The 24,939-nt window shown below is 35.0% G+C and overlaps 1 non-coding gene across 1 annotated transcript; it reads left to right on the forward strand.

Annotated features, from left to right (window-relative positions):
• The first annotated feature begins 11,807 nt into the window (after positions 1 to 11,807).
• LOC121223942 (small nucleolar RNA R71) lies at positions 11,808 to 11,914 on the forward strand. The gene has a single exon (XR_005921409.1). It is a non-coding gene; the product is annotated as a small nucleolar RNA R71 (small nucleolar RNA).
• The last annotated feature ends 13,025 nt before the right edge of the window (positions 11,915 to 24,939 follow it).

Raw genomic sequence — 24,939 nt, forward strand, 5'->3', positions numbered from 1 at the left:
GATCTTGGTCTGCTGTAATTTTGTTTCTCAGCATTTTCAAATCTTCTAAGACATACATTTTGTAATCGCTTTTTATCGTGTATTCTCCTGACTTGTCACCTCGCCAGCTCCTTATATCTGATTGTAGAGTGCTCCCTAGAGGAATGGAATAGAGGTGCTCATAGGTCGGGCCGGGCCAGGTTCGGGCTAGGCCCGGGAAAAAATTCGGCCTGGGTCCTAGGTCCGGGCCCGGCCCGGCCCAAAATATGGGCCTAGAATTTTACCCAAGCCCGGCCCGAGAAAAAATTCATAAGCCCGGGCCGGGCCCGGCTCGTTTTTTAAATAAATGCCAAAAAATTTATTTTAAAAATTAAAACAAAAATAAAAAATTTATTTTAAAAATATTTTAAAATTAAAAAAATTTAAAAAAAGTATTTTAAAAGTATTTTAAAATTTAAAAAATAAATAAAAAATAAAAAAATTATTGTATTCGGGCCGGGCCGAGCCCGGCCCAAAAAAGTGGTGCCCGAGGCCCAGTCCGTTTTTTAATCGGGTCTCATTTTTTTGCCCAAGCTCATATTTCGGGCTTATATTTTTACCAAAATCCTCCCATATTTCGGGCGGGCCGGGCAGCCCGGCCCATGAGCACCTCTAGAATGGATTCAATCTCCCTTGCTTGTTCTAATGGGAAAAGCCTTCTCAAATTTTCCTCCTTCCAGGAATCAAATTCATGATTTATAAGGTCTACAAGTAAAGTATACCTATAATAAATATTCTAAAACTGTAATTTTCCTTCCCTAGAAAGCCATGCGTCATTCCATATGTCAATTGATTTATCATCTCCTATTCTCTAACCCATTTCTGATTCCAGAATACTCTAAGCGTTCCATATGCTTCTCTAGGTAAACGAAGGGTAAACCCCTAGATCAACATTAAGAAAGTCACTTCATGGGTAGTATTTAGATTTCATTACTTGCGTGAGTAAGCTTGTGGGATTGGTAATTAGCTTCCAACCTTGCTTTTCAAACAATCCCTACCTGCGCCTTGGGGATACATAATGACGCCCAACAACACCAGTAAAAACCCTTATCTGTTTTCAAATTTTACCACCAAAATTTACACATAATATTCTCTAATTCCCGACATAAAGAACTTGGTAATTTAAAGCATTGCATAGCGTAAATTGGAATGGCTTGTAAGACTAATTTGATAAAAACCTCTTTTCCCCCAATGGATAAATTACGAATGCTCCAGTTTTTCACTTTTGTCAAAAACTTTTCCTTAATTTCAACAAAAGAATTTTTCTTTTACTTCCCCACCATTGTCGATTATCCAAGATATTTCTCAAGACTGTTGACCAAACAAACCCCCAACACCCTACCTATTTGCAATTTAACTACCTCGTTGACATTTTTGCTAAAGTAAATTAATGACTTTTTGAAATTCACCATCTGTTCCGATATTTTTTTCATAGTCATTAATAACTGGTTGAATGGCTAAAGCTCATTCCACCATTGCTTTTTCAAATAAAATAGTCGTCAACAAAAAAATGTGGGTTATTAACAAACCCCCTGACTTGTAACCTTTTGAAAGCTACAGGGGACACACGGCTGTGTCATCTAGCCGTGTGTGACACACGCCCATGTCTGTACCTGTGTGGACAAACATAATATATTTTTCAAGCCATTTTTCTCACCCAAATTGACATGTACCTACAAACAGCAATGCACATATTCACAAACCATTACAAAGTACCAAAATCATGCACAATCCATCTTCATTAATAATGTATAATCACATACAACCAATATGCCCTTAGGCACATCAAATGACAATATATAAAACATGTATAATAATAAAATCATTTTGGTCAAATGATCAACTAATTTCCAAATAGGTTTGCATCAATACAAACCATTGAATTAACTTACCAAATGATACCAAATATACTACTCAATTACTAGCTCCAAAGCAAAGTACCAATTCACATCAAGTTATAAAACATATATAATATGCACATTCAACTACCATTTCACCTTTCAAATGCATTAAGCAAATCATCAACCATTTCAAGGCTAATATTTTCATGCCAAAACTAAGTTCATTAGAACACCAAAATACCAAAACTCAATCCAAAAAAAATGGCCATTTCAACAATTAAACACGGAGGCCAACATTAGCCAAAATACCTATACATGCCATTATAACCAAAATTAAACATCTAAAATGTACCAAAAGAGCCGATGGATAGTGTGATATAGCTCTAACAATCTTCCAACCCGAACGAGTTTTCGATTCACTATAAAACACGAAAATAACACAGAGTAAGCGTTTAAGCTTAGTAAGTTTGTATAACTTAGAATTTAACTTACCATTTAATCAAGTAATAGGTAAGTAACAAAGCATATTCCAACACATTTTGGCCAAATGCCTAAGCACAAATATACCAACCATATTAGTCATGTAAATACATATATGAACCAATAATCGTGGATGAACTCAACAATTAATCAAATTCCATATACGTGTATCATGTAACACCCCAAACCCGGCCTAGGAGTTATGGCCGAATCTGGCGGTTTCACATTGAGGTGTTTAGCAAAAATCGAACTCATTGGTAAAAATTCATTTCTAGGTTGAAAAACCCCTTTATTGTTATTTAACAAATCATCTAGTCAAAAACGTTTACCTCGTTATCTGCTATTGTTATAAAAGGTTGATCTAAAATCGCGGAAGCTTTTGAAAACTCTAATGTTTAAATTTCGTGTCTTTGAAAAAAGTAATTATTTTGAAAATTCGTCTTATGCTAAACTAGCAATTAAAATAAGTAAGCAAAAGCCCAACTAAAAATTTAAACAAACATAAATGACCTTATTACATAAACAAAACCCAACACAAACTTGAATTTTAAATAAAAGCAAGTGTAGCACAACTGCAGTTGTGTGGCCACCTTCGAGTCCCTCGCAGCACCGACCCGCCTACAATTGGGGATTACCGATAGAGTTAAACAGAAGGGTGAGTTTATGAAAAATCAGTGTGTAATCCCCTAACAAGCAAACAGTCAATTAAACAGTAGATAAATACAGTTTGGGCCTGAGCCCGTTACAGTAACAGTCCAGCTCAGTGTGGGCCTAAGCCCTTTCCCATAACAGTAAACGATTTCAATAATATTATCAGTGGGGCCTTGGCCCATAACAGTAATAGATATCAGTCATGCAGTGAACAATATCTAATATCATTAATCAATGCAATAACAGTACAAAATCATTAATCAGTGCAGATATACAGTTAGAAATCCTACCCAATCCAGCCTCTACACACCACTCCGTCTCGCCAAACACACCATGTGGGGATAAAATCGACCCACCCAGCCGGACACACCAAGATTAGCACCGGTTGCAGCACTAAACAGTATTACAGCAAAGCTTCCAGTAAAATAAACGACATATAGCCATCAGTAGGTCCACAATCGTCTTGGGCGACCCGTGCAACCTTATTAGTACAGTACACTTCCTCCAAATATAACAACTCATCCCCATGCAATATATCGTGACATACGTGTATGCAAAATGTCATGCTCAATCATAGTTATACATATCATAAAGCCATAATAATCATTTCATCTCCTAAGGGTATAAAAGTCATTTTATCCTATGGGGGTATTTCGGTCATTTTACCTTATGGGGGTATTTCGGTCATTTTACCCTATGAGGGTATTTTGGTTACTTTACCCTATAGGGGTATTTCGATCATGTTACCCTATAGGGGTATTTCGATCATGTTACCCTATAGGGGTATTTCGATCATTCTACCCTATGAGGGTATTTCGGTCATTTTACCCTATAGGGGTATTTCAATTATTCTACCCTATAGAGGTATTTCGGTCATTTTACCTTCGAGGGGGTATTTCAGTCATTCTACTCTATGGGGGTATTTCGGTCATTTTACCCTATTAGGGTATTTCAGTCATTTTACCCTTCGAGGGTATTTCGATCATTTTACCCTTCGAGGGTATTTTGGTCATAACAGTGTATATGGGCCCAAGACCATTGCTTGGCCCAATTAGGCCAATACGGCCCATTTTGGCCCAACGTGGCCCATTATGGCCAAAGTCCATCGAAATGTCCATGGAGGCCTCTACAGTCTATCGCCCATGATTCACAAGTTTCGCTTACCACACGAGCGATCGAACGCCAGTGTGGTCTTAGACACCGTATTTTTTACTTTTCAACTTTTGCCGTTCTACAATTACAATGAGGTGGTTACACACCTGATGCGATTTGCAGATTCCTTTCGTTTCGAACACTCTTATTCCGAAAATCAATGATCATCGCAGCCTTGGTTCCCAGGAATGTCCCAATCAACCTTGAAAACCTCGCCGATCTCCCATCGAAAACAAGGAGCAAATGAGATGTGATATATATCTCTCCACAACAACAACCTGCCCAAATCACAATATTCTCTCCTCAAATCTCTCTATGACCAATTCAAACTCCATTTAGCAGTATTTCAATCCAACTCTACCACACACACAAATTAGGTAGCAAAATAAATACTTCATTTTTGGTACACCACCACTCGAACATTAGACCCCATGTACACTCCACACGCCCCTTACCACTAGACCAACAACTCCTTTGTATCATATTTTAACCACAATAATTTAAGAACCTACTATCTAGATCCAAATATTTTATTCACTTAAAAAAAAATTTGCATAAGCCAAGGCTTGAACCCCTGACTTCTCAAACACTTCCAAACACTCCTAAATCACTTAACCACTGAAGTAGACATTCATTTATGTCACTTTCTTGCACAACTAAATATTTATGTGTAGTCTCCTAAGTGTTCCCTTGTTCAAAACCTATTTCTTCTAGGCCCAAAATTCAGGGTGTTACATATCATCCATTTCATATATCTATAAATCATGTAACATCATTTCCATGAATTTCATGTCTATACCTATAATAGTTTGTATCAAACTCATATAATTTCGTATCAATAAATTCCCTGTTGAACTGTTTAGAATATCGTTGGACACTCGGGATAGCTCACACATTGCGTGCTAGGTCATATAAATGTAATCCATCAATTCATGTACAAGTATGCTCATACGAGCTGTGAATCGGTATGCTCATTTGAGCTGTAGATCGATATGCTCTCACGAGCTATAAATCGGTATGTTTTCACGAGTGGTGGAGTATCCGCAACACATGTTGGACCTTAGCCAAATCGGTAACCCTAATGACATGTCAGTTGTATCCTACGGAATCCTATGGTTTAAACAAGGCTCAGTAATCGTCGTACGTCATTGGATATGCATTAGATAATTATAAATGACAAATTATAACATTTATATATTTCAATTAAAAACATATAAACACAATTTAATTACACAAACTTATCTCAACGAGTATTCGTAGATACGGAGGCGATTAATCCGAGACTTTCTCTTTGCCCCGATCTAACTCCGTACGAGGTCTAACTGGATCTATACGGATAAATTTAACTCAATTTATCATATAATTCATTCAATTTAATCCAAAATATATTTTGGAAAAATTACTATTTTGCCCCTATATTTAATTATTTCACAATTTTACCATTTAATATTTTCTATTTTTCAATTTAGTCTCTAATTGAAAATTTTATCAAAATTTTTTTACGAAAGTTGTTTATCTTGCAACAACCATTCATTTTCTATCATCAAAATTCAAAACTCAAATATATTCAACAATGCTAAAACCCTAATATTATAACAATTTTGCATATTAGTCCTTAGGCTAGGTAGATTAAGCTACAACGATCCCGAAAACATAGAATTCATCAAAAACGGGACAAAAATGCATACCTAATTGAGCAAAATAAGTTTGCCGAAACTTCAAGCTTCCATGGCTAGGTTTACTCTTCAAATTTGGAGGAAGATGATAATAATGGATGATAATAGTTTGTTTTATTTAATTAATTATAACTTTAATTACTAATTTCCAAAATTAACCTTAATAATTGATTGTCACTAAACTAACTATAAATACGACTAAGGCAAATGCACTTATCAAACAATACTGTAGTTACGGTGAGTAGGGAATATCATATCCATGAGGACTAAAAGTATTAGTAATTATCGTTTTTTTACTATTTAGCCGACAAATTGGAGTGATTGTTTTCAATCTAAAATTACTAAACTAATTTAACTAAGAACGCAACAGAGAATAAAATAGGAAAACAACCGAAGATAACAATAAGAGAGACAATACCCAGGAAAGAATCCACTTAGACTACTCTTATTATTATGAATCTGAATTAAATGATTTATTCACTTGTGTCTTGGTCCGTAGAAATCCCTAAATTATGTTAATATCTCTTTCGAGAGTAAGAATAACTGACTTTGGGTTTATTAATTGAAATCTCTTTATAATTAAAACTCCTATTGTTGCATTAACTTGATCTATGGATACCCCTATTAGATTTTACTCTAATCCGGTAGATTTATGTCGTCTTATTTCTAGGATTGCATGCAACTCCACTCAATTATGCTAGATCTACTCTCAAACAGGGACTTTTGCTCCACTGAAATAAGCACATTAAACATGAATTAATATCCTTTGGTTATTAAAACATGAAATAAGCATACATAATTGAGAACAAGAATTAAGTATTTATCATGTAAATCAGAAATCAAATAATAAGATTCATCATAGGTTTCATCTTCCCTAGGTATCTAGGGAATTTAGTTCATAATCCTAAATAGAAACATCTCAAAGTTAAGATAACAACAAGAAATAAAGAGACCCAAATAAGCTTCTTAAGAAATTAAATAGAGATATTCAATCTTGAAGGAGATCCGCTTCCGAGATGATTCTGATGGTGTTCTTCGAGTCTTTTCTTCAATCTTCTCTGTGTGTCACCTTAGGTCTTCTTCTAATTGATATTTATAGACTTTAGAATGCTCAGAAACCCTAAAAATTGGGTTTTTCTGTGTGTTTGGGAAACAGGGTGCAAAATCGACACGGGCTGGCACATGAGCGTGTGCTCAACCCGTGTGGGCCACACAGGCATGTGGCCAGTCCATGTGGAAATGCCCAGGCCGTGTGGATACTAAAAATAACTCTTTTTTTTATTTTGCCTTGTTTTTCGCTCCTTTCGTTCCCCTAAGCTCATTTATGGCTTATCAAATATCCCCACACTTAAGCATTTGCTTGTCCTCAAGCAAAATCCTCAACTCATAATTAAAAATTAATCTTTCTCAACTTATAATTCTCATCAATACTGTTTTGTCATAATTCACAAATAATCATACATTGATAATTCAACTAAAAGAGCACTTAAAGATTCAAACAATCCAAGCCGAACATTTTTAAAACATGAAAACATAGGTATTTCCCTTTATCTAAGTAATTACCTTTAATTCAAAATCGACAAGAATTGACATCCTCACTAAAGATTCACTCAAATCACTCAAAGTGTTTAAGGTTCAAAAATAAGCGTGCAATAGTCAAACATGAAAAGTCATTACCATAGACTTGCATGAAAATCAAATCAACACCACTATAAAATGAGATGATACACAAATCAAAAGGTCTTTAAGAGGTTGTAATAGGGCCTAGGTTAAAGGTGTTGAGAAAGGCTGAAAAAAGATGATTAAAATTGAGATCGAATGGATAAATTACCAAACAAGAAAAATAAACAAATTTTGAATTAAAAACAATTACATCACTCAAAAACTATTTAAGAATAACACGAGCTTCTTCTCAAAACATGGATTGAACTGTTCAAGCTCAATTAACATAGAACTAAATAATAATCAATATATATGTATTTATTTATTTATTTATTTCTCATCATTTTTTTAATTTTTTTTGAACAAGAATCAGAAATAACTCAGCAAATGAAACAAAGAGCATAGTTAGGCAATTAAACAAATCAAATCTCAACAAAAAGGGAGTCAATAAAACGAGAAAATTTTCAATGAACAAAAAAAAATGAGTTATGGGTTACCATTAATGGGTAAATCAAGAAACGGTTGTTAGGCTCAAAGAGGTTAACTAAGGGTTAACTATATAGGTAGGCTTTTATGGGATAAGTGGGTTTAAACCTAAGTGTCTTTATAATCTCAGTATATCAAATCAAAGGTGTGGTCTTGACATGCATAATCGAAGCAAGTTCTACAATAACAAATCAATATTGGCACACTCATAACCAATAATAAAAATGAGCAAGAACAATGTATGCTCTAAAGGTTCAAAATCTCACAAAAAAATTATGGTTTTTTATGTCAATCTTGCAAATCTCAAACTTCAAGGTAATACCTCAATTCAGGGAAACAACCTAAAAATTTTTAATTTTGAAAATAGACTTATCATGCTTGATTCTCTCATGTCTTAAAGTTTAAAACAACCAATGCACAAATATCTATGAATTTAATCTAAAACATATCAATAAAAATCAACAGTCGATAAAAATTCATTCTAATAGTAGTATGAGAAAATTACTTAAACACAAGACATAATTCAGGGGTTTTCTAATAATTATATAAATAACCTCCCCACACTTAAGATGTACATTGTATCAATGTACAAACATAGATAATTACAGTATAAACAAAATATCATAAAAGAGGGAGAAAACTGAAATTGCCCTAAATATTGGATGAAATCCCCAAAATAGTGAAAAGCGAAATTGTAGGCAAATCTAAATGTAGAGCATGATTTCGAGCAAACTAATAAGAAAATAAACGCAAATAGTGAAGAAGATTAAGGGATTATACTCGATTTGAAACAACCATAAAAATAAAAATATAGTTCAAAAGATAAAAATGAAATAAGACTAAGAAAATAAAAATAAACATAAAAATAAAAATAAAATAAAACGACGGTGGAACACTGGTGGTTCAGAGCAGGCATGCGCGTGGGTGCTATGGGGGAAGACGCAACAGTTGACACGCGGGGGTCGAGTCATTCGTGGTGGTGTGAAAGGTGGTAGTGAACGGAGGGGAAAAAGGGTAGGAAAAGGAAGAGGGGAGGGTGGTGTGGTCATTGGAGAATGAGTGGCTTGAAGGAAGGAGGAAAGAGGGAGAGGGCGTGGCTTGGGTGGCTGGTCGAGGTGCTTGTGTGGTGGTGCGAGGGCTAGAAAAGAGGGAGGAGAGGGAGTGATAGAATGGGTGGCTCGAAGGGGTGAGGAAGAAGGGACAGGGCGTAGGCAATGGGGAAACTACGGTGGCTGGATTTGCAAGGAAGAAGGGTGATCAGCGGTGGCCAGATTTGTAAATGGAAGGCTGACGGCGGCTAAGGTTAAGGGTTGGCAATTTGGGGAAGATAAAAGTAAAAAGAAAAAGTTAAGCTTTGGAGGTTAAAAAAGAGGGACACGGTCGTGTAAGTCGGCTGTGTCTTGCACACGGCCGTGTGCCTTGCCCATGTAACTCTCTGACTTGTTTAAAATTGAAAAAATTAGCTCTAGGTTTCGCACGGCCTAGGACACGCCCGTGTGGACTATTTTAGGCCGTGTCTCTATCTATTTTTTGGAATAATTAAGTCTCAGTATCCACACGACCAAGGATACACCCATGTGTCCAGGCCGTGTGGATCAGACAGCCATGTCGTCAGGCTTTGTAACCCACTATCGAACCCCTTATAGTGCACACGGCTTAGGACACGCCCGTGTGTCTAAGCCATGTGGGTCAAAAACACTTTTTTTAAAAAAATTAAAAATTAATTAGTTTTAAAAATAACATGAAATAAAATAAAAAGAATTAGTAGTGTTAACACCCGGGTTGCCTCCCGAGAAGTGATTATTTAAAGCCTAAGCTTGACTTACCTCGTATTCGCACAGTCACGATGGTTCGCGGAGTCGAAACTCCTTTTTCTCGTTATCAATTCTATTATCAACATAAGGTTTAATTCGAGTACTATTTACCTTAAATGTACCAAATTCAGAATGAGTTACCTCAACTCTACTGTATGGGAAGACATTCAGTACCATAAAGGGATTTGATCCATTTGCATCAAGCTCCAAAGTTGCAATTCGAGGATTCGTTTTATCTAGAAGTACGTTGTCTCCAACCTTAAATTGTTTCGTTCCATCCACATGTTTATCATGGTGTCTCATTAACTCTTCATTCGTGCTTTTTTGGTTTCTCCTTAACATGTGTTTGCCATTCATCTAGTTCATCGATTTGCAACATTCGTTCATCATGACTCTGTTTTTATCGCATGGACTGGAACGTGGCTCCATCACATTTTTTCGAGAGATTTCCTGCAAAGAATTTTGAGCCACATGGTTACTCATATTAACAAAACTTATAAAACCATCTCGATCATTAAATGTCTTAACAAAATCACGAGCTTAGAGAGTAATCATTTTGTCACCTACATGAAGTACTAATTCACCTATACAAACATCAATAATAGTTCTAGCAGTTGCTAAAAAGGGTCTTCCTAAAATTAAAGTTACTTCATTACCCTCATCCATGTCTAAAACAACAAAATCAACTGGGAATATGAATTTATCAATTTTTACAAGAACATCTTCAATAATACCCTAGGAAATCTAATGGTTCTATCTGCTAATTAAATACTCATCCTAGTTTGTTTGGGTTTCCCAAGACCTAATTGTTTAAACATTTTATAGGGCATGACATTAATACTCACCCCTAAATCAGCTAAAGCATTATTAATATTCAAACTACCAATTAAACAAGGAATAGTAAAACTCCCTGGATCTTTCAATTTGCTGGGTAGTTTATTTTGCAAAATGGCTGAGCAAACTGCATTTAGCTTCACATGCGACGAATCATCTAACTTCCTCTTGTTCACCAAAAGCTCCTTTAAAAATTTAACGAAATTTTGCATATGTGAAAGATCTTCAATAAACGGTAAGTTAATATGTAATTTTTTTAGAAGTTTAAGAAATTTACCAAATTGTTCGTTCATGTGGTCTCTTTTCGTCACATTAGGATATGGCACTCGAGGTTTATATTCCTTACCACCCAGTTTTTGTTCATTCTGGCTTACCTCAACCTTACCTTTACTTACCACACTTTCTTTCCTCAGTCTTGATTTAGATTCAACAAACCCTTCTTCATCTCAAACAGTAATTGCATGAAGCTGCTCCCTCGGGTTAGTTTCAGTATTGCTAGGCAAGCTACCTTGTGGTCTTTCTGAGATTAGCTTAACAAGCTGACCTATTTGGTTCTTGAGCCCTTGAATTGACGCTTACTGATTTTTAAACGCTGCTTTAGTGTTCTGAAAACGGGTTTCTAACACTGAAGCAAACTTTGTTAACATCTCCTCAAGATTCAGTTGCTTCTCTTACTGGTAAGGTGGTTATTGAAAACCTAGAGGAGGTTGTGCTCTCTGATTTCCTTGACCACCCCAAGAGAAATTGGGATGATTCCTCCAACCTGCATTATAAGTGTTACTGTAAGAATTATTTTGAGGACTAGGATTATTACCCATATAATTAATTTGTTCGTTCTCTGTGCTAGGATCGTAGGGTAAATAATTTGGACTGTTATTCCTCCTCCATTCGTGCTGCATTACATCACCGGTTGTACCTGCGTAGAAACACATAAACCATCAATTTTCTTATTTAACAATTCTACCTAATTCGATAACATGGTGACTACATCTACATTAAAAATAACAGTTGCTTTCATCGGCTTTGTCCTCATGATTTGCCACTGATAATTGTTCAGTGCCATCTCTTCTATAAACTCATAAGTCGCTTCAGGTGTTTTGTTGTTCAAAGTACCACCGACTCCTGCATCGATCAATTGCCTAGTTGAGGGATTAAAACTGTTATAGAAAGTTTGAACCTGTAGCCATAAAGGTAACCCATGGTGAGAGCACTGTCTCAATAAATCCTTTTACCTTTCCCATACATCATATAGGGTCTTTAAGTCGATCTAAACGAAAGAAGATATATCATTCCTCAACTTGGTCATCTTAGCCGGTAAGAAGTACTTCAGTAAAAATTTCTCGGTCATTTGCTCCCATGTAGTGATAAAACCTTGTGGTAAATAATTTAATCATTGTTTAGCTTTGTTCCTCAATGGGAAGGGAAACAACCATAGGCGAATGGCATCATCAGAAACGCCAATAATCTTGAAAGTATCACAAACTTTCAGAAAGTTAGCCAAATGAGTATTGGGATCTTCGTCTTGCAAACCATCAAACTGAACAAATTGTTATATCATCTGAATAGTGTTTGGCTTCAGTTCGAAATTATTTGCAGGAATAGTGGGTCTCACAATACTCAATTCAGCCCCAGTTAGAGTGGGATTAGCATAATCGTACATAGTTCGAAGAGAAGGATTCAGATTTGCAGGATTTGCAGCAACCACAGGAGGCAGCTGATTATTCTGATTATCAGCCATCTCCTTAGTAACAATAATAACGTCCTCTTGCTCTTCCACTATATTCTGTTGACTCTGCCTTGCTTCTCTACGATTTCAATGAGTTGTACTTTCAATTTCACCATCAAATAGTAATGGTCCCGACGGGTTTCTTCTAGTCATAAACTAAAGGAACCTGCCAGAAGCAAATAAAAGAAAAATTAGAAAACAAAATATTAAGCTAAAAAAACAAAAATAAAATGCAATAAAAATAAATGGCTAAATTAATCAAAATCAAGTGTTTCTAATATTTTAATCCCCGGTAACAACACCAAAAAATTGATTGTCACTAAACTAACTATAAATACAACTAAGGCAAGTGCACCTATCAAACAATAGTATAGTTATGGTGAGTAGGGAATATCGTATCCACAATGACTAAAAGTTCTAGTAATTACCATTTTTCTATTATTTAGCCGACAAATTAGAGTGATTATTTTTAATCTAAAATTACTAAACTAATTTAACTAAGAAGGTAACAGAGAATAGAATAGGAAAATAATTGAAGATACCAATTAGAGAGACAATACCCAAGAAAGAATCCACCTAGACTTCACTTATTATTATGAATCTGAATTAAATGATTTATTCACTTGTGCCTTGATCCGTAGAAATCCCTAAATTATGTTAATATATCTTTTGAGAGTAAGAACAACTGAATCTAGGTTGATTAACTGAAATCCTTTCTAATCAAAAGCCCTATCGTCGTATTAACTCGATCTATGGATTCCCCTATTAGATTTGACTCTAATCCGGTAGATTTATGTCATCCTATTTTTAGGATTACATGCAACTCCACTCAATTAGGCTAGATCTACTTTTAAACAGGGACTTTTACTCCACTATAGTAAGCACATTAAACATGAATTAATATATTTAGATTATTAAAACATGAAATAAGAATACATAATTGAGAACAAGAATCAAGTATTTATCATGTAAATCAGAAATCAAATAATAAGATTCATCATAGGTTTCATCTTCCCTAGGTATCTAGGGAATTTAGTTCATAATCCTAAATATAAATATCTCAAAGTTAAGATAACAACAAGACATAAAGAAACCCAAATAAGCTTCTAAAGAAATTAAATGGAGATCTTCAACCTTGAAGGAGATCTGCTTCCGAGATGATTTTGATGGCGTTCTTCAAGTCTTTTCTTCAATCTTCTCTGTGTGTCACCTCAGGTCTTCTTCTAATTGATATTTATAAACTTTAGAATGCTTAGAAACCCTAAAAATTGGGTTTTTATGCGTGTTTTGGAAACAATGTGCAAAATCAACACGGGCTGGCACATGGGCGTATGCCAACCCGTGTGGAAATGCTCAAGCCGTGTGGATACTAAACATAGCTCTTTTTTCTGATTTTGGCTTGTTTTTCACTCCTTTCATTCCCCTATGCTTACCTAAGTATAGAAATATGAATTTAAATGATTAGGAGCATCAACTTCACTAATTTACATGATAAATCATCCAAAAACGCATCAAGAATGGGATTAAAAACATGTTACTTTATGGCTTATCAATAATTTATTCAAATTTCAATAATGCCAAACCATTAAAATCCACTATCAACTCTAATGGTCTAATTACCATATAAGGACCTCCACTTCATAGTTCTATAGCTATTTAATACATGTAGCTATTAGAACTCAACTTTTGCACTTTACGTGATTTAGTCCTTTTTATCAAATTAAGCATGTAAATGAAAAAATTTCTTAACGAAATTTTTATACGGTATTTCTAGCATGCTGTAGACAATAAAATAATAATAAAAATAAATTTTTTGACTTCATATTTATTGTTTCAAAACCACTATTCTGATTTCACTGAAAACGGGTTGTTACAACTCTCCCCTAAAAGGATTTTCGTTCCCGAAAATCTTACTACAAAAGAGGTTCGAATATTGCTTTCTTATAGCTTCCTTGGGTTCCTAAGTGGCTTCTTCTATTCTGTGTAGCTGCTAGAGAACTTTTACTAAAGTTTTGCTCTTGTTTCCTAATTTTTTCATCTCTCAAGCCAGAATTCTGATTGGTTCATCACTGTATGTCATATCAGATTGATTCTCGACATCCGTCAAGGAGATAACGTGTGAAGGGTCAGATTAGTACCGTTATAACATAGACATGTGAAAGACATTATGAATCTTTTCTAGTTCTTACGATAGAGCTAATCAATATGCAACAAGTTTGATTCTTTCAGTAATCTCATACGGCCCGATAAATCGCAAACTCAGCTTTCCTTTGCGACTAAACCGAAGAACTTTCTTTCTAGGTGATTCTTTCAGAAACACTCTATTTTCGACATGAAATTCTTGTCTTTACATTTAAGATCTGCATATGATTTCTGATGATCTAAAGCTGCTTTCAAACTGACTCAGATCACTTTTACTTTTTTTCAGTCTGACGAATCAAATCAACCCCGTGTATCTTTTTCTCACTAAGCTCAGTCCAGTATAACAGAGTTTGGCATTTAAAACCATACAGAGCCTCAAATGGGCCATCTTTATACTTCATTGAAAACTATTGTTGTATGCGAATTCAACCAACGGTAAATATTTCTCCAAGTTGCCTTCAAACTTTAAAACACAACAATGAAACATATGCTCGAGAATCTGAATTACTCGTTCGGATTGACCATGGTCTGAGGATGAAATGCAGTGCTAAAATGCAACTGCGTACCAAGAGCTTCCTGTAAGTTTCTCCTAAATCGTGATGAAAACTGCGGATCTCTATTTGAAATAATGGAGACTGGCATTCCGTGTAATCTGACAATCTCAGAAACATATAACTCAACTAATTTGTCAAGAGAGAAATCTGTAGGTACCGGAATAAAATGTGCAGACTTCGTCAAATGATCAATGATAACCCAGATGTCATCTTTCTTTCTCGATGATAGGGGTAAACCCGATATGAAATCCATAGTGACTCTATCCATTTCCACTAGGTATCATCACTTGTTGTAACAATCTTGAAGGTACCTGATGTTCAACTTTAACTTGCTGACATATCAAACATCTCAATACAAAATCAGAAATCTCGCGTTTCATTCCCGGCCATCAGTACATTTGTCTCAAATCACTGTATATTTTATTACTTCCCAGATGAACAGACAAGCTACCACTATAAGCTTCGTGTAAGATTCTCTGAATAAGCTCTCGATTCTTCGGTACAGAAACTCTACCTCTGAATAATAAACAATCATTAGGTCTTATCTAAAATTCTAAATCAGAAATTGACTCACACTATACCTGTTTAGCTAACAATTCGTTATCACATTCCTGAGCTTCACAGATTTGTTGTAAAAATATCTATTTAGCTTTTAACTTGGCTAAGATTGAGCCATCATCAGACAATGTTAGTTGTGTATTCATCGCCCGCAGAGCAAATAAAGACTTTTTAGCAACTACATTCACTTTTCTTGTATGATAATCAATAAAGCGAGCCATCTACGCCGTCTCATGTTCAAATCTTTCTACGACAACAAATACTTCAAAATTTTATGATCGGTAAACATATGACATATTTTGCTAAACAAATGGTGTTGCCAAATTTTCAACGCAAACACAATAGCTGCCAACTCTAGGTCATGTGTCGAATAGTTCTTTTCATGTGACTTTAACTGTCTGGAAGCATAAGCTATTACACAATAGATGCCTTCCTACGTCAAAACACAACCTAAACCACTTAAAGATACGTCACTGAAAATTAAATTTTTTTACCTAATTTAGGCTGAACCAGAACTGGTGCTTTAGTCAACAGTGCTTTCAACTAATTAAAACTTTCCTGACATTTCTCGGACCATTCAAATTTCACATCTTTCTGTAAAAGTTGTGTTATCAGTGTAGCTATCATCGAGAACCCTTTAACAAACATTCGGTAATAACTAGCTAATCCCAGAAAACTTTTGACCTCAGAGACATTTTTGGGTGGTTTCTAGTCAACAACTATTGAAATTTTACTCGGATCAACTCTAATGCCTTCTGCCGATACTATATGTCCCAGAAAAATAACTTCTTAAAGCCAAAACTCACATTTGCTAAATTTAACAAACAATTGTGTATCTTGTAGAGTTTGTAACACAATCCTTAAGTGTTCAGCATGTTCGGACTTGTCTTAAGAATAGATCAGAAGTCGTCAATAAAAACCACAACAAATCTTTCTAAATACGATCTGAAGATTCTATTCATCAAATTCATAAATACAGTAGATGCGTTAGTTAAACCAAATGACATCACAAAAAATTCGTAGTGTCCGTACCTAGTTCTAAATGTAGTTTTCAGTACATCTGAATCTTTCACCCGTAGCTGATAGTAACCAGAACGAAGATTAATCTTCGAGAATACTGTGGCACCTTTCAACTGATTAAACAGATTGTCAATACGAGGTTGTGGATATTTGTTCTTGATTGTAACTTTGTTAAACTAATGGTAATCTATACACAATCTCATCGATCCGTCCTTTTTCTTAACGAACAGAACCGGTTCACCCCAAGGTAAAAAACTAGGTCAAGCAAAACCCCTATCTATCAATTCTTGTAGTTGTTCTTTCAACTCTTTTAACTCAGTAGGAGTCATTCTATAAGGTGCTATCGATATCGGTGATGTCCCCGGTACCAGCTCAATAGCAAACTCTACTTCTCTGATCTGTGGTAACCCAGGTAACTCCTCCGAAAATACATCAGGATACTCACAAACCACTGATACTAATTCAAGTTTTGATTCTGATACTTTAGAGTCTAGCACATATGCAAGGTAAGCATTGCAACATTTGCTCACATATTTCTGCGCCGACATAGCTAATATAACCATTGGCAACCCAATCAGATTATCAGATTCAATACGAACCATCTCACTGTTCTGACATTTCAATATAATAAGCTTTCATCTATAATTTACAACAGTGTCATGTAGAGTTAGCCAATCCATGCCCAGAATCACATCAAATTCATCAAACGGTAACAACATCAAATTAGCTAAAAAGTTGTAACCCCGAGTCATTAAAAGACAATTCTTGCAGACTTTATCAACTAGCACATACCAACCTAGGGGTTCGATACTTTAACCACGAATTCAGTGGACTCAATATTTAAATTCTTACTAAACACTAAATTCGTGCACACATATGAACGAGTGTATCCCGGATCAATCAAAGTAATAATAATAGTATCAAAAATTGAAAAAGTACTGGTAATAACATCTGCCACAGAAGCATCCTTTCGTACAGAATAGCATAGGCCCTAGCTAGTGCTCATGCCTCGAATCTCAAAGCAAAATATTTTGTATCACCATGGCTACCACTCACATTTTTGGGATTACGAGGTGGTATAGCTCTCGCAGCAGTGTTGCTCGACCTCGTGATCTGAGCTTTTTCTTTCTCAAATTTCTCTGGGCAATCTCTAAGATAGTGGTCTAAAGAACCACACCTGAAACGTGCTCCATTCTTTAATCGACACTCGCCATAATGTGGTTTCCTATAGTGCTTGTACTCGAGCAATACATCTCTGGCACTACCCACACTTGCTACAGATGTAGCTTGAGGTTTTGGACTCGAACGTCGGGTACCTCTGTCTCTACTAGAATAACCTATAAAAGCTGTAGAATGGTTGTGATGTTCTTTTGATTTCTTTGATACCGTCTGATATGACTTCCCCGTCGATCTATTTCTTGAGTTTCTAGCTTCAAAATCAGCACATCTTTTCTCTTTACTGAGCTCCTCGACTTTATGTGCTCGATCAACCAATACCATGAATTCCTTCAGCTTAAGAATTCCAACTAGTAACTTTATGTCTTTGTTCAGCCCTTCTTCAAACCTCTTACACATAGCAATCTCGATCGAAATACACTCACGACCATATTTACTCAGTCTAACAAATCCCCGCTTGTATTCTGACACAGTCATACGTCCCTATTTAAGCTGAAGAAATTCTTTGCATTTTTTATCTAGAAACCTCTGACTAATATATTTCTTTCGGAACTCAATTTGGAAGAATTCCCAAGTGACTCGCTCTCTCAACACAACAGAAATTAACGTGTTCCACAACTGGTGAGTTGAATGACAACACCGCACATTTAACACATTCAGCCAGTGAACAAGATAACTAATCAAAAACCCTGATTGTATTCTCTAACCAGAATTCAGCTATTTAGGGATCATCTTCAGCAATAGCTTAAAATTTTTTAGACACGTACTTACGAATCTTATCGATAGGTGGCTTACTAACTCGGATTGATTCTATACATTAAGGAATAACGGGAACTGGTTGGGGAACAGGAGGGGGTGAAGGTTGTTGAGCAGCCGGATTCGTCCGTATGAATTCGGTAAACCATTCATTCATCATTTGGAAGAAGGCTTCTTTAGCCTCTCCTCCCCGGCCCTTAGATACAGGTCATGTACCTCTCGATGCTACTCTGTGAATGGAGGCTTAAGCGTTACTCTCTACTTCATCGGAGTCAGCTTGGTTGGATGCCGTTGCTATATGAAAACATATTTTAAAACGGTCAGGAGATATCACACTATCACAGGTTATATAATGACATGTATAGCTAGACTCATACACGCTACGTTTAGCCCAAGAATCGACTAAACCGTAGCTCTGATACCAATAAATGTAACACCCCTAACTCGTATCCATCGTCAAAACAAGATTACGGAGCATTATTGGAATTTACAATTCAAATGGACAGAAAAAATTCAACATTTCATCACATATCAATAAGCGTATTAAAACCAAGTCAACTCATACATATTACCCCTTAAGCGAGCGTTCGAGGCCCTAAATACGTGTTAGAAATAAGTCAGGACTAAATCAAAAACTTAAAGAATTTTTTAAAAAATAATAAAAATTTTTAACACTGTAGGGGTCACACGACCGTGTGGGCATTTGAAATAGGGACACACGGTCGTGTCCTAGCCCGTATCCATACCCGTGTAACTCACTGACTTTGGCCACACGGCCAAGCCATACAATCGTGTGCAAGGCCGTGTACCCTGCGAAGTAACCTCACACGTCCATGTGCTAGGCCGTGTGCTAGGCCGTCTAATAGCCTGACTTGCAACCCTTTGAAAGCTACAGGGGACACAGGGCCATGTGATCTGGCCATGTGTCACACACGCCCGTGTCTGTATCTATGTGGACGAAAATAGGTTGCTTTTCAAGCCATTTTTCTCACCCAAATTGACATGTACCTACAAACACCGATTCACATATACACAAACCATTACAAAGTACCAAAATCATGCACAATCCATCTTCATTCATATGGAATAATCACATACAACCAATATGCCATTAGGCACCTCAAATGACAATTTATAAAACATGTATAATCATAAACTCATTTTGGTCAAATTGTAATAGCCCAGTTTAGACCTTAGTTGGACAGTGGTTTCGGGACCACAAATTTGAGTCAAAAAAATATTTTAATATTATTTTTCATGCTTATAGTATGTGAATTGACATGTGTGAAATTTTCGTGATTTAATTTATCCGTTTGTGTGTTTAATTTGAGAAAAGGATTTAATCGCGTTAAGTGAAAATTTTGATGTCTATTTGTGAAAGGCATCAAATTGATATAAAATTGAAATGTGAGGCACTTGCATGTCAATTATACCATTAATAATAGTGGTGAACAATAATGGACAAGGTTAGGTGAATTTTATGTTAAATTATTAAGGTTAAAATAGTAAAAAGGAAATTAACATATAATTAAATTAAAGAAAACACAAAATGGCCATGCATTTGTTCATGCTTGGCTGAAACTTCAAAAGAGAAAAATAAAGGAAAAGAAGGCTAGGTTTGGCACTTTGAAAGCTTAAATTGGGTAAGTGTTTTGCTCGGTTTTTGATAATTTTTACGTTTTTGAGATCGTTGCTTTGTATATTATATAGCCTATGTGTTAATTTTTGGAGTTGATGATGAATTTGAGAATTTCCATTGTTGATATTGTGTTGTTTTTGTTGTTTGATGATAGAAAATAAATATATGTTGTTTGATTATCATGTTTAATTAAGTGATTTTTTGTAAAAATGCCTATTTGGGATTAAATTGTGAATTTTGTAAATTGAAGGGTCTAAATGTGAAATAAATGAAAGAAATGGGCTGCTATGAACCTTAGTAAAATTCGGCCTAACTATAGGATGTTGAAATTTTGAATATTTTATGTTATTTTGAAATAGGGACTAAATTATGGAAAGTGTAAAATGTTAGAGGCAAAATGGTAATTTTCCCATTTATGTTTTTTTTGACTAAATTGAATAAAATGGTGTTTAAATAAATTTAATTTGAATATGTTTAGATCAAGAACCAAAGAAAACGGATTTGGATCGGGGGAAAACAAAAATAATCGAATAGTCATTTATTTCGTCCGTCGATATCCGAGGTAAGTTTATAAGCAAATAAATGCTGTTAATTTTGAATATATATGAATTTTATATGTTGATTTGAATTTTATGAATATATATAAGTGTTGGTCGAATGTTTATAAGCTTGGGAGCTATCTTTACGAGATTGATTCGATCGAGTTACGATGTTCGAAAGTCTCGTACGAACCTTAGAAATAGCTAGGATACATATGCCATGACATAGGATTTCGTTATGTGTTATCGTGTAAGACCACGTCTAGGACGTTGGCATTAACTTGTGTTTACGTGTAAGACCCTATATGGGACAGTGGCATCGTTATGTGATTACATGTAAGACCACGTCTAGGACGTTGGCATTGTACGATATGTTCGACTATCCGAGTATCCTTTTTTAATTCTGAATGGTTCAACGGGCAATGATATAGTTAAGATTGAGTGTAAAATCGAGTTAGAAAGGCTCAGGTATGTATTCATACCAAATTATGAAAATAAGGTAAGTTGAATGTTTAAATTGATAATATGATGTTATATGTTAATGTGAATTACGTGTATATATATACATATATGTGAGAGTAGGTATATTCGGCCTAATGATGTAGTTGTATTATTGAAAGTAAAGGTTAAATATACTAAGGTTCAACTGAGTATTCGGCCAAAGGAAAGTTATTACAAGTTATATATGCTTTGATATATATAAGATGATACGCTGGATTGTATATGAAATTATAATGGCTTATTACTACTTCAACTACCTTAAATTATGTAAATAATTAAATGTTTATTTGCTTATGGCTTACTAAGCTATTTAAGCTTACTGTATATGTGTTTGTTCATTGTTTTATAGATTTTGGAAGCTAGTTATGTAACACCCCTTACCCGAGACCGTTGCCGGAGTCGAGCTCGAGGCATTACTTTACTTAACTTAAAAATTCGGGGCATAAAATTTTACTTTTGAAACTAATTTCACTATTCACAACAAAGCTGTCCACCTGCGCAGTAGTTACTAATTTAGTTATAGCTCAAGCTACAAAATTCAAAATTTAAATCCGTAAAATTTCCCTAAAACTAGACTCATATTTCTTCTTACCATAAATTTTTCAGAATTTTTGGTTCAGTCAATTAGTACAGTTTATTAGTTAAAATCTCCCCTGTTTCACCACTCGACTATCCAGACCTCTCGTCACTAAAAATAAGCGTTCTCATTGTAGGATTTTCATATGGTGTTCTCACTTGTTTCTACAGAAAATAGACTCAATAAGGAATCTATGAATATAAACTAAAACTCATAATCATTTTTTTACAATTTTTAATGATTTTCTAAACTCAGAATAGAGAACTCCAAAAATAGTTCCGACCCTGTCTCACTAAAATTCACATATCTTAAAATATAAAATTCATTTTGCTACACCATTATTTTTATATGAAAGTAGACTCAATAATATTAAATTATATATATCATTCACCTTCTAATTCATTTTATACTATCCTAGGTGATTTTTCAAAGTCACGTCACTGTTGTTGCTTGAAATCTGTTTCTTTGCAAATTTTACTCTTTCATGATTTCTATGCATGATTTATCACCTAAACATTTGTAACAACAAACACCTTCATACTTAGCCATTATAAAAACCATTCATCGTCAAATACGTATCATTCTTTAGCAAAATCATAAATACAAACATTCAAAATAACTAAGTCTCTATACATGCCATAACCCAAACATGGTTCATCACAAAATACCGAGTTGTTGTCGTTGATACTGTGGACGATCTCCGACGTCTTTAAGTTCCCAAAAGTAGTTTTACAATACTATAAGAGAAAGAAAAATAAAAGAAGTAAGCATAATCTTAGTATGTTTACTAGCAAATAAATAACAACATTTAACACAAATAGTTAAACTCAAATGTCAAGATCTCTAGTTTACCCTTTATTTAATCTCATTCTCGTTCTCTTGCTGGTTTACTTAGTTAACTCATGATTGTAACTTATTCTTCTCTTACTAAAACATTGAGTATCAATTGATAATATAGTAAGTTCTTAACTCTTATAACTCATTTGAGCTTGCCATTTATGCTTTTAAATGAACTTTCATTAACATGATTCGTTTACTAGCCCGTTGAGCCACTTTGGAATAATAAGGATACTTGGGTCTTTTCTGATAATAACATGCCAAAGCCATGTCCCAGACATGGTCTTACATGGGATGTTCTTATATCGGTGCCCATGCCATGTCTCAAACATGGTCTTATGGGGGACCTCTCATCTCGGTGCCAATGCCATGTCTCAGACATGGTCTTACATGGGACCTCTCATCTTGGTCCCAACGCCATGTCCCAGACATGGTCTTACATGGGACATCTCATCTCGGTAACAACGCCATGTCCCAGACATGGTCTTACATGGGACCTCTCATCTTGGTGCCAACACCATGTCCCAGACATGGTCTTACATGACCATGGGACCTCTTATCTCGGTGCCAACGCCATGTCCCAGACATGGTCTTACATGGGACCTCTTTACCCAAATGTCATGACATTTGTATCCGATACATTCTTCATGTTTCAACGGGGCTTTTTAACACCGATTCTCTGTCATCTCATACTTGAGTCAGCATTAAATAAATTCATAAAATAAATGTATAATTGCTGGAAAATAACAATATTAATAATAATTATTGAAATATTGTATTTATTTACCGTAAACTTACCTCGGTACAAAATATAGCCAAATCACCAAGTTAGCCTCCAACTTTATTCTTTCCTTTGTCTAACCTTGAGTTTCGTTCTTCTTAATCTAAAATAGAAAATTTAACTCATTTAATACTCACATTTATCAAAATAGCCCTCGACTCTAACTTTGGCAAAATTACGATTTTGCCCTTAAACTTTTACATAATTATGCTTTTGCCCCAAAGTTCGGAAATTAAACTTCATCTCATATCCTTATGTTATATAACATGCTGAACATTTTTCTCTTCTATGACAACATCAAATTCTCACTCTAACACTTACTTATGTACATTAGGGATTTTTACCGATTATGTCAACTTACTCGTTTTCGCTTAAATCGGCTAGCAAAAGTTATTTAACATAATTTATAGCTTCATATTCTATCATAAAACATCAAAATAAACACTTTTCACCTATGGGTATTTTTCAAAATATAAACCCTAGGTTAAATTATTGCTAGAATAAGCTAAATTAAGCTACTGGAATCTCAAAAACATAAAGAGTATTAAAAACGGGGTTTAGGATCACTTACAATGGAGCTTGGAAGCTTGAAAACCCTAACTATGGCTTCTCCCCTTGCTAAATTCGGCCTAATGAAGAAGATGATCAAAAATTGGCTTTTAATTTTGTTTTCAATTCATTTTAATAACTAAATGACTAAAATGCCCTTAATGAAAAACTTTGGAAACATGCCTAACCATGTCCATTTTTGTCCACCAACTTAACCAATGGTCTAATTACCATATAAATACATCCAATTTAAAATTTCATAACAATTGGACACCTCTAACATATAGAACTCAACTTTTACACTTTTTATAATTTAGTCCTTTTGACTAAATTGAGTGCCCAAACGTCAAATTTTTTGAACGAAATTTTCACGAAATACTTTCGTGAAATTGGAGGCCATAGAAATATAATAAAAATAAACTTTTCCTCATTGGATTTGTGGTCTCGAAACCACTGTTCCGATAACCTTAAATTTGGGCCATTACAAGTTACGAGCTCGGGGATCGTCAGAGAAATCCGTCACACTATTGATTACTATTTCAGTATATTTTAAAAGCTTGAATTATGAACCTATGACATGTATAGGCTAGTACTTGTCTTGGTTGATTTTGAAATTGTAAATATAAAGCCATGCGAAAATGGCTAGAAATGATTATGTTTTTGTATGTTCGGTCATGGTATATGTTCATGTTGGAAAAATTATGCTTCATGATATATATATTTGTGGTAGGATTTGCAAATGTGAATTGTTATGAGTTGATTCAAGTGAATTTAGTGTATATATGTTGTCCAATTTGGTGTATAAATGCTGTCCAATTTTGGTGTATAAATGCTGTCCAATTTGGAATATATATTCTGCCCAATTTGGTGTATAAATGCTGTCCAATTTGGTGTATATATGCTGTCCAATTTTGGTGTATAAATGTTGTCCAATTTGGTGTATAAATGCTGTCCAATTTGGTGTATAAAA

The sequence above is a fragment of the Gossypium hirsutum genome, chromosome D11 (genome assembly GCF_007990345.1).
Source record: "Gossypium hirsutum isolate 1008001.06 chromosome D11, Gossypium_hirsutum_v2.1, whole genome shotgun sequence".
Taxonomy (NCBI): domain Eukaryota; kingdom Viridiplantae; phylum Streptophyta; class Magnoliopsida; order Malvales; family Malvaceae; genus Gossypium; species Gossypium hirsutum.